Source organism: Zosterops lateralis (genome assembly GCF_965231275.1).
Source record: "Zosterops lateralis genome assembly, chromosome: 4".
NCBI lineage: Eukaryota > Metazoa > Chordata > Aves > Passeriformes > Zosteropidae > Zosterops > Zosterops lateralis.
This window is the reverse complement of record NC_139765.1, coordinates 39,190,732-39,202,968: the sequence shown is the minus strand read 5'-3', so window position 1 is coordinate 39,202,968 and position 12,237 is coordinate 39,190,732. Positions and strand designations below refer to the sequence as shown.

Sequence of the window (12,237 nt, the reverse complement as noted above, 5' to 3'; positions counted from 1 at the left end):
TAGTTTCATATCAAAGTGAAAAGCAGTTAAACCTTGTCAGTCGTATAAAATTAGAACTACCTCTCTTGAAGATTTGATTGTACCATTACCATATCAATTTAGCATTACTGTTTATAAGCTCTCCATAGGAAGGATGTTTTTCCTGAAGTTGTAGGATGATGTCTGAAGAGAAGAAACATATTCAGCTGAGGCCTTAAGGACAGACTAAAGTACTTAATGATACCCAGTGTACTCTGGGGAAAGCTCAAAATAAATGATTAAATGTTGACTACCAGGAGATACTTTGTGTTGATAAGTAGAGATAGAATCAGTTGTTATGTGACATCAGACTGCTCTTGCATTGATGACTGGATGCCGTGGTACTATTTCATTGGTGCTGACTTCTAAAGTGAGCAGTGCATTAAGGAGAATGCACTGGATTCTTATCACTAGTGTCCTATCATACTGTATGAGCTTTTAAAGTAGTTACACTTTAGGTTTATTCTGTATGAAATACTATTTCTCAAGGGTGTTGTACTAGGGAAATGCACCTTCTATAATCTTGACTTCAAACCAAACAAGGAAGTATCACAGAAGAATACTTCTGAATGGAATAATAAAGTCTAGCAGTGGTGAACAGCTGAAGTGTTTTTTTTTTTTTTTACATAGTACTTCAAACAATAAATATTGTGGTCTGACAGTGATTTGTGAGAGATCTTGGTTTACATTCATTGCAAAGGCTTTCTATTAATTAATTCCAATACTGGACTATTTCAATGAAGTCACATCATTGATTACCTTTCAGTGTGAATGAACTGTTTTGAAGTGGGTAGTTGTAGGAAATTCTGTAACTACATAGCAACAGGTAAAAAGAATGTAAAAACTAGAAAGAATAAGGGAGTATAGTCTTTGAAATACAAGTCTGGAATTGTGAATAAAATGCAACTGAAATTGTTACCAAAAATTGTAACCAAAAATGTTTGATGCTAAATTTTGTATGTTAAAGGCTGTTTGCCCAGCTACTTATAGGCTAATCCTAAAACCAGACTTTATTTAAACTTTTTTTGGGTTTAAAATCTGTATTTGTGAATATATTACTCTTACGTTAGTGGTGAAAGTAAAACTATTGTTAAATGGAAAATTGGCAAAAATCTCAGAAATCTAGAAGCTGGATTTCATTTGTTCTTTGCTAAGTATTGTATAATTTGGGGCTAGGGACTCTTGCTTAAAAAAAAAAAATAAAAATACATTATTTCCAAGGCTTGAAAGTTTTGTACTGGTGCAGATGCACAGTGAGTGGATCATTCTCCCTTTCTCTGACTTTATTTTTAAATTGTTTGAATAGCACAGTTCTGCCCAGCAGCTGTACACTTGGGTGAAGTGTTTACAGTTAAACTGGATATCACTAGATTTGGGCTTTTTAACTCAGAAAAGGTGGTGGCATATCTTAGGACAGGTAGTGCACTTCTTAATGTAGTTTGTTTTGCAATCCTCCTGCACATGCATGACTAAACTGTTTGTAAATGAGTTTACAGTATGGCCTTACAGTATTTTTTTGTTTGTTTGCTTTAAGAGGCCATGGTGTAAACTGCAGCAGTTGAGCAGCTGATTCGTGACTGGCTCAGTGTTTGTCTCCTGAATAAGGTGGGGATTTTAGTGGGGGCTGGCACCTAGTGAATACAGTGAATTTCTCAGCTGGCTTCTTTATGGTGGTAGTTGCTACTTCCCAGAACTTCATTTTATTTCCAAGAAAACTGTAAATGCTTCTCTATGAAGTGTGTGCATTCACAGGCACACATTAGACCTGTGCCTAATATAATGAATTGTGCTAGTGGGTTTTGTGGTGCATTGCATCTTTTCATATAGATTTTAAGCAATATTTATAAATCTATTTTAGTACTTTTTTTAACTAACAAAGCTACTACATGTGCTTCAACTAAGGTCATGTTTCACAATTGATGGCATAAGTCTATAGTAGTGACTTGGCAGAGATTTTAAACACTTAAAAATGTAATGAGACTTCTGAAAAGTGTCCACTTTAGAAGATTCCCCAGGGAAACTCTCAAATGAGTCATGTACAGTACCACACAAGTAGCAGATGGAGTTCTTAGAATCCTGTGATTGCATCTTGTTCCCTAGGCTGTCTGATGACCATCAAGGAAGCCTTGATGTGCTAGAGGTCAAAGAACTCAGCTCTTGCTTCAATACACAGTAAGTTACAAAAATGACCAAAATTAACATACCCATACAAATTTGTTCTATCCAGTTTGGTTGTAGTTCAGTAAACATAATAGACAAAATGTATTGCCTCAGCAGTCAAGAATTAATGCAATTTTGGTTGAATAATAGAAAAATTACACCACTGGGGTTAATTGGTTCATGCTGCTGCTGTGTGGGGCTGTTAGAAAGGGCAAAGTTACATGCTCATGGTCCTGTTTGAAGGTGTAATAGGGCTGCCTGCAAAAGTCACTGCTGCAGTAGGAGAGTTTATATCAGCCTGCAGCACTAGGCAGGTTTCAGAATTTGACAGCAGCTGTGCTTGCATCATACTACAGGCTTTTATTAGCTGGCACAGCAGAAGCAGTGTATGAATATAATCTTGTTGTGGTTCTGTCAGGTATTATTTAAAAGTTTTCTAACTGCTCCTTTTCCCTTCTGCACTACATTTTGCTTTCCTCTCACTCGGCATGTTACAGGTGTATATAGGATGACTGAAATAATGTAAATTAGAAGTCCTCCTTGTTAAACAGTATTGACTTCCAACTAAACCAAACAGTTTTCTCCTGCTGTAGTTTAGGGGGTGATGTACAGAAATTGAGCTGCATATTCAGATAGTCAACATAAATAAGTTGGAATTTATGAAGGAGTGTAGGGATGTTAGTTTACTAATATTGAAAATATTCAGAGTCAAGTAATTTACCTGGAGTTGTACAATAGTATCAAAGCACATATGTTTACAAACACAGTAATAATTCGCTTCTTTTAATGATCAGCTATTAGAGGGAATACATCCAGTTCAGATGTAGAACTGGACTTGTGAAAACTTGCAGTGTTTCACATAGGTGAGCAGCCAGATTTGGTGGGTTAAAACAGAAGTTGTAGGAGCCAGGCAAGATAAGGTAAGGCAGTGAATCAGCACAGGGAATTGTATGGGAACTGATAAAGAAAGGGGACTTGAAATCAGTTAGGAAGAAGTTTGATTTTTGGGAATTTTGTGTGCTTGCTTTGATTTATCTTAATCTTGCCTATTACATATAGAATTTGAATTATGGTGTTTAACTGTCTTAACATATGCTAATTATCATGTTTCTTAGTTCTAAATTACTTTCAAAATACCTACAATATTTTTAGGCAGGGATAAGTGGCTTCTGTGCTTTTGGGTGTCTTCCAGTACATACAAATGGGTTACAGTAAGTGGACAGTGTATCTGGGATTAAAGTACACTGTAAGTAGCATAATGATTATTTCACACTGCTTCTGTAACTGCATTTAATTTTTCATCAATTTATTTCTATTTCTCTTCTAGAAAATAAGGTAACTTTTGCAGATTTAATTGTGGGGTTGCAGTTTCTGTAACATATGCTTGTTGACTGATTTCATTATTTATTAATGATAATATGTTGCTCTGACAGAAACTTGTGTTTTGTTTGCTTGTACAGTGTTAGACACACCATTTTTGTTTGCTTTTGAATTTTTATATTAACTGAAAAGTACAGAGAGAAAGAATAGGAATCATGGTTTATCTTGGATATCCAAACTTGCTTTGGGACATTACTGCCAAAGGCAATTACTCTTAGTGATTATTATGTTTACGAAGTTGTATTTTCTCAAACCACAGTTCTTATAAAAGGATAATTAAGTTAAAGCCTGGGCTTTTCTTTGCAGATTCTGTGCCAGTGCCAAAATATTTTCAGACAATACATAGTTATCATTTCAAAGATATCCTTTTAACTTAAAGTTAAAAGCTGAGTAGTGTACTAAGTTTTTAAACTGGTATTCAGTAAACTAGGACAGTAGTAACTATAAGGTAAAAGCAGATCATTTGTCTTGCACTGTCATTAGAAATCAGATGTGAAATGTGAAGGCTTAAAGTTTATGTTCTTGCTCTGAATTAATTTTTCTCCTATTTATCTTTCGCAGATGAGGGGGCAAAAATCTTTCAATTTGTAGCTATGCTTGCTGAATACTTTAATGATCAGGCTTAGCAAATGGCAAACTTCTAAAGGTTTCATGCTGAGTGTTCATGTAAAGTATAATTTAAAACTTGATATCTGTAGCTGACTTCTTGAGAAATGATGGGAATGACTACCATCAGTCAGCTGAAACAGCTTAACTGTCAGGAGCTTAATCTTAACTTGTACACTTAAATGAGGTTTTGTGTTCTTATTTTAAACAAAATGCAAAATTAAATGCACTTCTGTAAGAAAACAAAATCTGTACTGGCTAAATTCACTAGTCCTGTTCTTAAATATTTAGGAATTTTTGAAGCTGTATTTGTGTAGTATTTTTGACGCTTACACTGCAGTGTAAATGGAAGTTAGAAATAGCACTGTTTAGAAGCTGTAAAATACCAAGAAGCTCTGTGTGTAAGTCTAGATTTAATAAGTCTTATCAATACAATTTTTGATGTTGCAACTGAAATACTGTACTTTGTTTGTATAAAACTCTTCCCCAGTTTTAAAAAGATTTACACTTTGCATGTAAATTCATCTTTATATAAACTTGGCTTTGCATAAGTTTGTTGAAAGAAATCAGTTTCAGAGGCTACAGATTGGTTTCTTTTCCCTTAGATTTTCTGTATGGTTCTGTAGAAGTGATACACAGGTTAATTTATTTTAGCAAATTTTGGTAGTATCATCTTAGATTATAAGGAAGCTTTATTTTCCTGATGACTTGAAGGTGGTTGAAGTGTGACCTGCTGTGAAAAAGGAAGTGTCTGATTTCTCCTTGGGCATCACGGTCCAGCCTTCCTTTTGTTGGCATTGGTCTCAGTGTGGTCATTCAGTCTGCAAGACCAGTGCAGTAGCTGAGATTGAAGCTTGTCTGGCTAATTAGAATATGGCCAGGGCAGGAAAGATCATGTCTTTCAGCTCCTTCACCTTTAGATCAGCTGAGGGAAACACAAAACAACATTCTGAGAAAGAAAAGCATTTAATTAAAAATATCCCACCTCGCAATGACTCTTTAATTTACAAAAGGAAAGCTTCACCATACTTGAGAAAAATAAAACTATTTTCTATACATATAAGGAAATGATACACCCTTGTATTAAACTGACTTTGTATTACCTCAGAAACATAGGCTTGGTTTTGAAAGAGATGGGGTTTTTTATTACCTCTTATTATGTCAGTTCTAGTAGACATAATTGCAGTAGAGAAAATTGCAAATGTTAAAAATTATTTTTGGCATTTTTGGCCTTCAGTGTCAGCATATAAAGAAGAACAAGTGGAGTAGGACATAGGTATGTAAATATTACTATTGAGTCATTTGGACTTCCCTGTGATTTCACAACAGTGGTAAGAAATTAGGGTTTTTTTCAGGCAAGCAAGCAGAGGTTGGCAGTGTAAAAATTTATGGAGCAGCCCAACTTAATCTTTAGGGAGTGTTACACAACTGTTTGGTTACCAATATTCATTGCTTTGGCCTTTTTAAAATTTTTTTTTTTAAAGTTGTACAGTCATCTTAAGTTACTCCCTTTATGTAACTAAAATCAAACACTGTGGTTAAAGTACTTCTTATAATGAAAATTATATTGAGTAGAATACAACTGAATTTCTTCTTTTTATGGAATTTTTTTATGTCCTTCTTCCTACCTCCCGTTCATTCCTGTATCACATGTACTTAAATATGGCTTCTGGGACACATTTAATGTCATGTGGGTTTTGGGTTTTTTTTTTGTAATTATAAAAGAGAATATTTAAAAGAAACTCAAAACTTTTAAAAGTTTGGCTTTTATCTTGAGTATAAGGGCAAAAGAGCTTTTACAGTTTCAGCTGTTTGAAAACTGTCTGGCTGTAATGTTCAAATCTTTGACATAAAACATGGCCCATATTAACATGAGCTTATAAAAGTAGAAAAGGCACACATTTTCTTTTAACCTTTGTATTTCCTTTTCACATTAAATACTTATTGCTACCTGCAAAATAATTGAACTTTCAGGTACATTCTGCCTAGATTAGTGTTGTCCTTGGATGTGCAGAATATATAAATATGTAAAATTATTTGAGATTTCTCCTCACTTTTAAATTCAGAATGATTGAAAGATTACTACAAGAAAGTTAAATTTTTAATGTTAACTCGTTGCTTTACTTACTGTGAGGGGAGTTATTAGACACAGCTGTTCACTTATTTTCTCTGTTCTTCCCAGAAACATCCTATCTATCCTGGTTGCATGAAAACACCAGAAACCCCAGGTTTCTGGGGTTGCAGTGAATCAGTAGGAACCTTGTGGTGTTAATTAGATGTTATTAACAACATCTGGCTTTGCTCTTCGTCCTCCTGTCTTTTTCTGAATAGACTAAATAAGCAAGACCACTTCAGTATTTTGAATTTGGAAGCATCAGTTTCTGGTAATTGAAGATGTGGCTTTTAAGGAATAACTTGGAAAATACTTTAAGGAATAGATTTAAGGGACGACTTGGAAAATACATTTAAATTTTAATAGCATCCTTTAATGGTTTATATTGTGTGTATATGTAATTTTTTATGGGAAAATGCAGAGTGTGAGATACATGGCTGTGCTATTGTTAATTTGTCTGGTTGTTTTTAAGCGGTGGTTTGAGGGGACTGTTCCTAACTCAGTGTGAAATGATAATCTTTCTCTTAGTTCTCACAGATCTGCTACACTTTTTAGGGATCCATGTTGATTTTTACAGGTAGGAAAATATATGTATCTGGCACAGAGACAGCAAGATAAATAGCAGTGGTGAGATGGAGGCACAGGCAGGCAGTTGGTGCCTTAAAATTTATAGAAAGCTCAAAGAGGCTATTCCTTTTTATGAAGACCAACAAGCTATTTCAGAGTTAGGAGAGCAAATACTGGATTTATGTATGGTGAGACCACATGTAAAATCTGCCCTGCTTAAAATCAGTGACACTGAGTAACTGGAGCTTCTGGTGTGTAGCAAACTTTGGAAAAGAGAAACTGTGTGCTCAGGAGCTCTGCATCTGTATCACCATTCCAATGAGTACAAATGATCAGGTCCTTGTGCTAGGTTATTGTGTAGTTTGGGTAAAGATTGAACTTTTTGCCTTAGAGCCTGTTAATTGGAATAATTCTGTGTATTTTGGGAGTAGGTAGTTAATGAGTATTTCAATACAAGTAATCACCAATGTTTTTTCAACCAGTCAGGTGTACTTGCCAGTGTGTTTCCAAAACACCCCTATATCCAAAATTGCAAGTTTGTTGGACCACTTGGGCAGATTGATGAGATAATTTTGTGCATTTAGTAGAAATAAGTAATCCTAAAGACTGTTTATTCATTAAAGTTCTCACTGGTTATTTACAGCGTAATCGATACCGATTAGTGCTCAGCTTCATTTGCCATGCTGTAAGGTTTTTGAAATGTTTGATGGGTACGTGTTCTCTTCACTCACCTTTTCTCTTTGCCACATAGACTTTCTTTTATACAGCCTTCAGATTGTAAGGGACAGGTGTGACTTCATGCCGGGGTGCCTCTTTTGTCTTAGTATGTATGAGCTAAACTCTAAAAATGGTTACAGAAAATATTTAAAATATTTCATTAATATGTAATATTTAAAATATTTAATATTAAGGACATGATTGAGTCTCCTAAATATGGATCTTTGGACTTGCTAGTTGTATTATCTCTAGGAACACAGTTTCTGTGAGAAAAGTAAACTAATTGGCACAGCATGTCTGGAGAGTCTCTTTATTTTAAGGTCTTTCACCATTATGTTTCCTTCCCTCTTGTCTCTTGAACTATTGCAGAGAAAGTTTTTAAACACAAAAATAAAAAATTTGTCAGCACTGTGCTGACTGTAAATAAGGTGTAGCTGTAGTTTCTTAGGAAGCTTTGTTAAGCCAAGTTTACTGATAAACTGTACACTTTCCCTTTTAAAAGCCTCTACCCATCAAATAAGTGTTTATCTTTACAGGTTAGGGTTAGAAGGGTTATAAGCAGTACAATATCAGGTAATACCTCTGTAAGTGTAGAATTGTGTATGAAACCCCCTCATAACTTGTACACAAATCAGGGATGAAGTGCAAGGCCCTTATTATAAGCATAACAGTGTTTTAACATAATTGAAATGAATCTGCTCATTGCTAGTTCTTGGATGGAGAATATTTTCATTGCATGGAACAGACAAAAGGAGGATAGCTGTGCCATAAAATAGGGATGCCATTAGACTGGTAGAGGTGTTTCTGCCAAGGAACTGTGGCTGGACTTGAGAGTTTTTGTGTCTGTTACATGGTGTGTAATGATCAGCTTTAGTCACATCTCCTGTGATAGCTGCAGTATATTAGAGCAGGTATCACCAGCTGTTTTTTAGAGTACAATCCAAATGAGTGAGATTGACATGCAAAACAAGAAAACTACATTATATAAGTGATTGTAGATTGACAGCAATGGTGGTAACAAATTCCTGGATATGAGCTAAGGATGAGCTGAACAAAGAAAATGGAGAAAGTGGCAGATAACTGAGATGAGGAGTTGTGAGAGGAGCGGGTGCAAGGAATTGAGAAGAGGACTGTAACAGAAAGAAAACCTCTCAACAACATAGGAAAGACCATCAGTGAGCTGTGCAGAGATTCTTTCCAATGTCCTGGAAACAAAAGGTCCTGGCCTTAGCTGCCACCTGGCTCCATCTGATGCCGTCTCCATTGGACGGAATAACTGGCAGTGTGGTGATCATTACTGATCACCCTACTGATTTACTAAACCCCCTTAAATCGGTACAAAAGGGTCAAAGGGTTATTTTCAGGGTGTTTGCCAGCAGAGGTGTATGTGGAGGTGAAAGGCTATAGAAAAGACATGAAAAAATAATTGAGATATACAGAAAAGAATGAAGACTTTGTTCAGTAATTGTGTTGTATGAATCAGTTGTCACATAAAATTGTTACCTGAACTGTTTACTGCTGGAAAACCTTCTCTTAGAGAGTCCAATGACATTTTCCCCTTTAGTGAATAGGTGAAACTCATTATAAAAGATACCAAAGAAAGTAATTATAAAAGATCAAAAGTACCAATTATATTAATGAAACCTTAAAGTTTACACTTCAGACTTTGCAGCTTTGTTACATAGCAAACATTGTGATTTTTCTACCCAAACATCCACATACTTTCAAAATATTGGTGTTTATTGGTTTTATTTCCATGGTTCCATTTTTTAAGAACCTCAGTAATCACTTCTGTAATTTATATCAGTCTAGTATGTCACATGGTGTTACGCTAGAATTTAGTTCTTGCCAGGAATACATTTCAGCACGAAGTTCAAATGTAGTTTCTAGTCAGATCAGAAACTACTTTTGAAAATCACTAAATATTGGAGAAAGAGATTTTTTTTCTTGTTTGGTTGGATTTTTTAATGCCAGTGTTTATTATTTATTGTAAATTGCTTAAAACTAGCATGCATGAACCTATCTTGACTTCTTTGTGTTCTGATAAGACACTACATCTCACCCATTTATTGCAAGCTGTTAACTTTCTACCTAATAGTGTATTCCAGAAAGGTTTTTAATCTTGATCTTGGAGCTCTTCAAGACATCAAAGCTCCACCAGTTTTCTTGTCATCTTATTGCAGACATTAATTACCATGTATTTATTCTGTGTTTAATTATTTGGCAGTTTTTATAATTAATGGGTTTAAAAGGTTTTTTTCATTTTCAAACATTCTATCAAGTTATCTCATCTTGGAGTGTAAACTTTTTTTTTCTATGTAGCCAATAATTTTTGTGTGTAAATATTTATTAACTGTAATTTCTAATCCTAGAAGTTGTTTAAGATAAAACAGCTCAGGAATCTGGTAATATCCCATGTCTTTTGTACACAGGAGAGCACCTCAAAAATAACTGCATTTCTTCACACAATAAAATACATGGGTCTCGGGAGGCAGGGTATTCAGCAGAAATTACTTTTAAATTACTGTATTTTGTTACGGTAACTAGTAAAAGCCGGTCTTCTCTGTGGACAGTGGTAGTTCAGTTTAGCTGGTTTAGACTTTTTGTGTGTGTCATTCCTTGGACTTCCTTGAGCAGTTGAAATGTGCTATAGGGAGTGAGAAGATCCTGTAACTACTTTACAGGAGTTTAAATATTAACAGTGGTAAGAAGCAATTTCCCTAATTTCAAAAAAAGCTGGTAAAATATATAGTTTGCTGCAGAGATGCTAATAAGCTGGAGTAGAGAAATATAACAAGGGAAATCTGTACTTTATAAATGTTATTGCTTTGAGTTTTCACCTAGAGAGTAAATCTAGAAGGGGCTTAGTAAGTCAATTATGCTGGATTTGTTTTTTAACTTGTATTCCTCTATACTTGAAGTCTAGTTTAAGACGTTGAGTCATGTACAAATACTACATTTAAAATACAAATCTAGTTCTTAGAATTGAGCGAATTAGAATAGATTTTGTTTTCTTTCCACTCTTTTCTAAGTAAGTGCCAGCAAGCTTTATGGGCTTGTTATTTAAATGGGATTTGTGCCAAGTCATATTACATTTCATGTTTTTAAACAAGTGGTGCTGCTTTGCTAGAGACTGCAGAGTTTTTACCCACAAAGGGCTGTACTTTCAGCATCTGCGAATGACCGGGTTTTGTGTCCTTTTCGGGCAGACTTCTAGTACTCTGAAGCAGCAGATTCGCTGAATGAACTATCTAACTAAACTTATCTGTCCTCTTCTAGAAAATTGTTGTATTGGAGTGGTATCCATTTTGCTTGTTGTAACTGCTTGAAAATTAAGCTCCAAGTCCTGTGGATTGGTCAGAACCGTAACTAATTATTCTGTTAAAAAGATCCTGCCTAAATCTGAATTCTTCTTTATTCTGTCCTTTCTTTCAGGTTTTCTGTTACTTTTCATTGACAATAAGATGTGACTGATTACTTAACTGGAACATGGAATAAGTAACTACAAAGATGTATCTGTGTGCATGGTTTCAAAGAGCATTTCTCTTTGTGCTGCTGTCGGTGTAAACAGTGCCAGCCCCTGACTTGTGTTTGAGTGTTCATGTGGTGAACCTGATCAGGAAGCTGGTCCGGGTTAAAAAATAGCTGAGCAAGGAAAACCATGATTGTTTTTAACCCAGAACCAGTATGAGTTATCAATGACCTGCTGAAGTTTGGAAGTGATGGGTAACTGAAAACATATTTCTAGAAAGGACAACCTGAGACAGCTTGAATTCAGGTGGGCATGGGGTTTTATTATTATTTTATATTTTATTTCTCAGTAGCAATAAATGGTATTTTACATACATTTAGGTAGAGATGTATTAGCTGGAGGAGGAACATAAATCAGTTTATCCCCTTGCATTTCTCCACTGGCTCCTGCAAAGAGCTGCTTGAACTGCAGGGGAGAGTAGGAGGGATGGGAAGATGAAATGAACCTTGAGATTGCAAGCTTCAGTTTGAGAACTCCTGGTTTAGGAGATGGTGGCAAACTTGTGAATAAGGACTCTTCATAAAGGAGACAACTTGTCTGCTTTATCCACACTACCTCAGAATTGACAACTCACATGGAGGATTTTCAGAGCATCAGTATTCTGTTTGTTTTGGTTTCTTGTTTGCAAGGTCTTTTTGAAGTTTAATAATAAAAAATTAACAGCAGAGCTACTGTTTGGACCCTATAAGCTAATGTGCTCTGCCAAGTGCTACTACTTCACTATCCATTAAATAGCACAGCTGGCATACAGTAATGAGAGTGTGATCAATTTGAGTAATGATTTGTGAAAGAGAGCATCATACAAATATGAAGAATTAATGTAGTGTACTCTACACATGCTGGTCCCCCTGGCTTCAAATGTATATGTTTTCCACTCTGGAAGTTGGTCAGAAAAAAGCACAAACTGTGTAGCTGTGGAGGGTAAATTTTGGAGACTTCAGTCCCAAGTAAAGACAAAACCCTGTTGTGTAATTGATAGCATTTTCAAAGAGTGCTGTGGATGCTGCTTTGATGTAGTCATGGTTAGTAATGGTAGTAAAGTTTTGGCATCTACAGCAGTTTCTAGAATTAATTCTTTAGGAGAGAACATGGGCATTCAATATAACCATCAATGCTAACAAAATGGATGGGCAAGGGCAAGCTT

At 35.4% G+C, this 12,237-nt stretch overlaps 1 protein-coding gene across 3 annotated transcripts in view; it reads left to right on the top strand.

The window, feature by feature from the left end:
- Nucleotides 1-12,237, top strand: part of FRS2 (fibroblast growth factor receptor substrate 2) — a 44,971-nt gene that overhangs the window by 10,285 nt on the left and 22,449 nt on the right. The window contains exon 2 of one of the 3 annotated variants that reach the window (XM_083860249.1): nucleotides 2,119-2,190. The exons of the other annotated variants lie outside the window; for them this stretch is intronic. The gene's annotated coding sequence lies outside the window, so the exon portion shown is untranslated. The remainder of the gene's footprint in view (nucleotides 1-2,118; nucleotides 2,191-12,237) is intronic. 3 annotated transcript variants of the gene reach the window in all.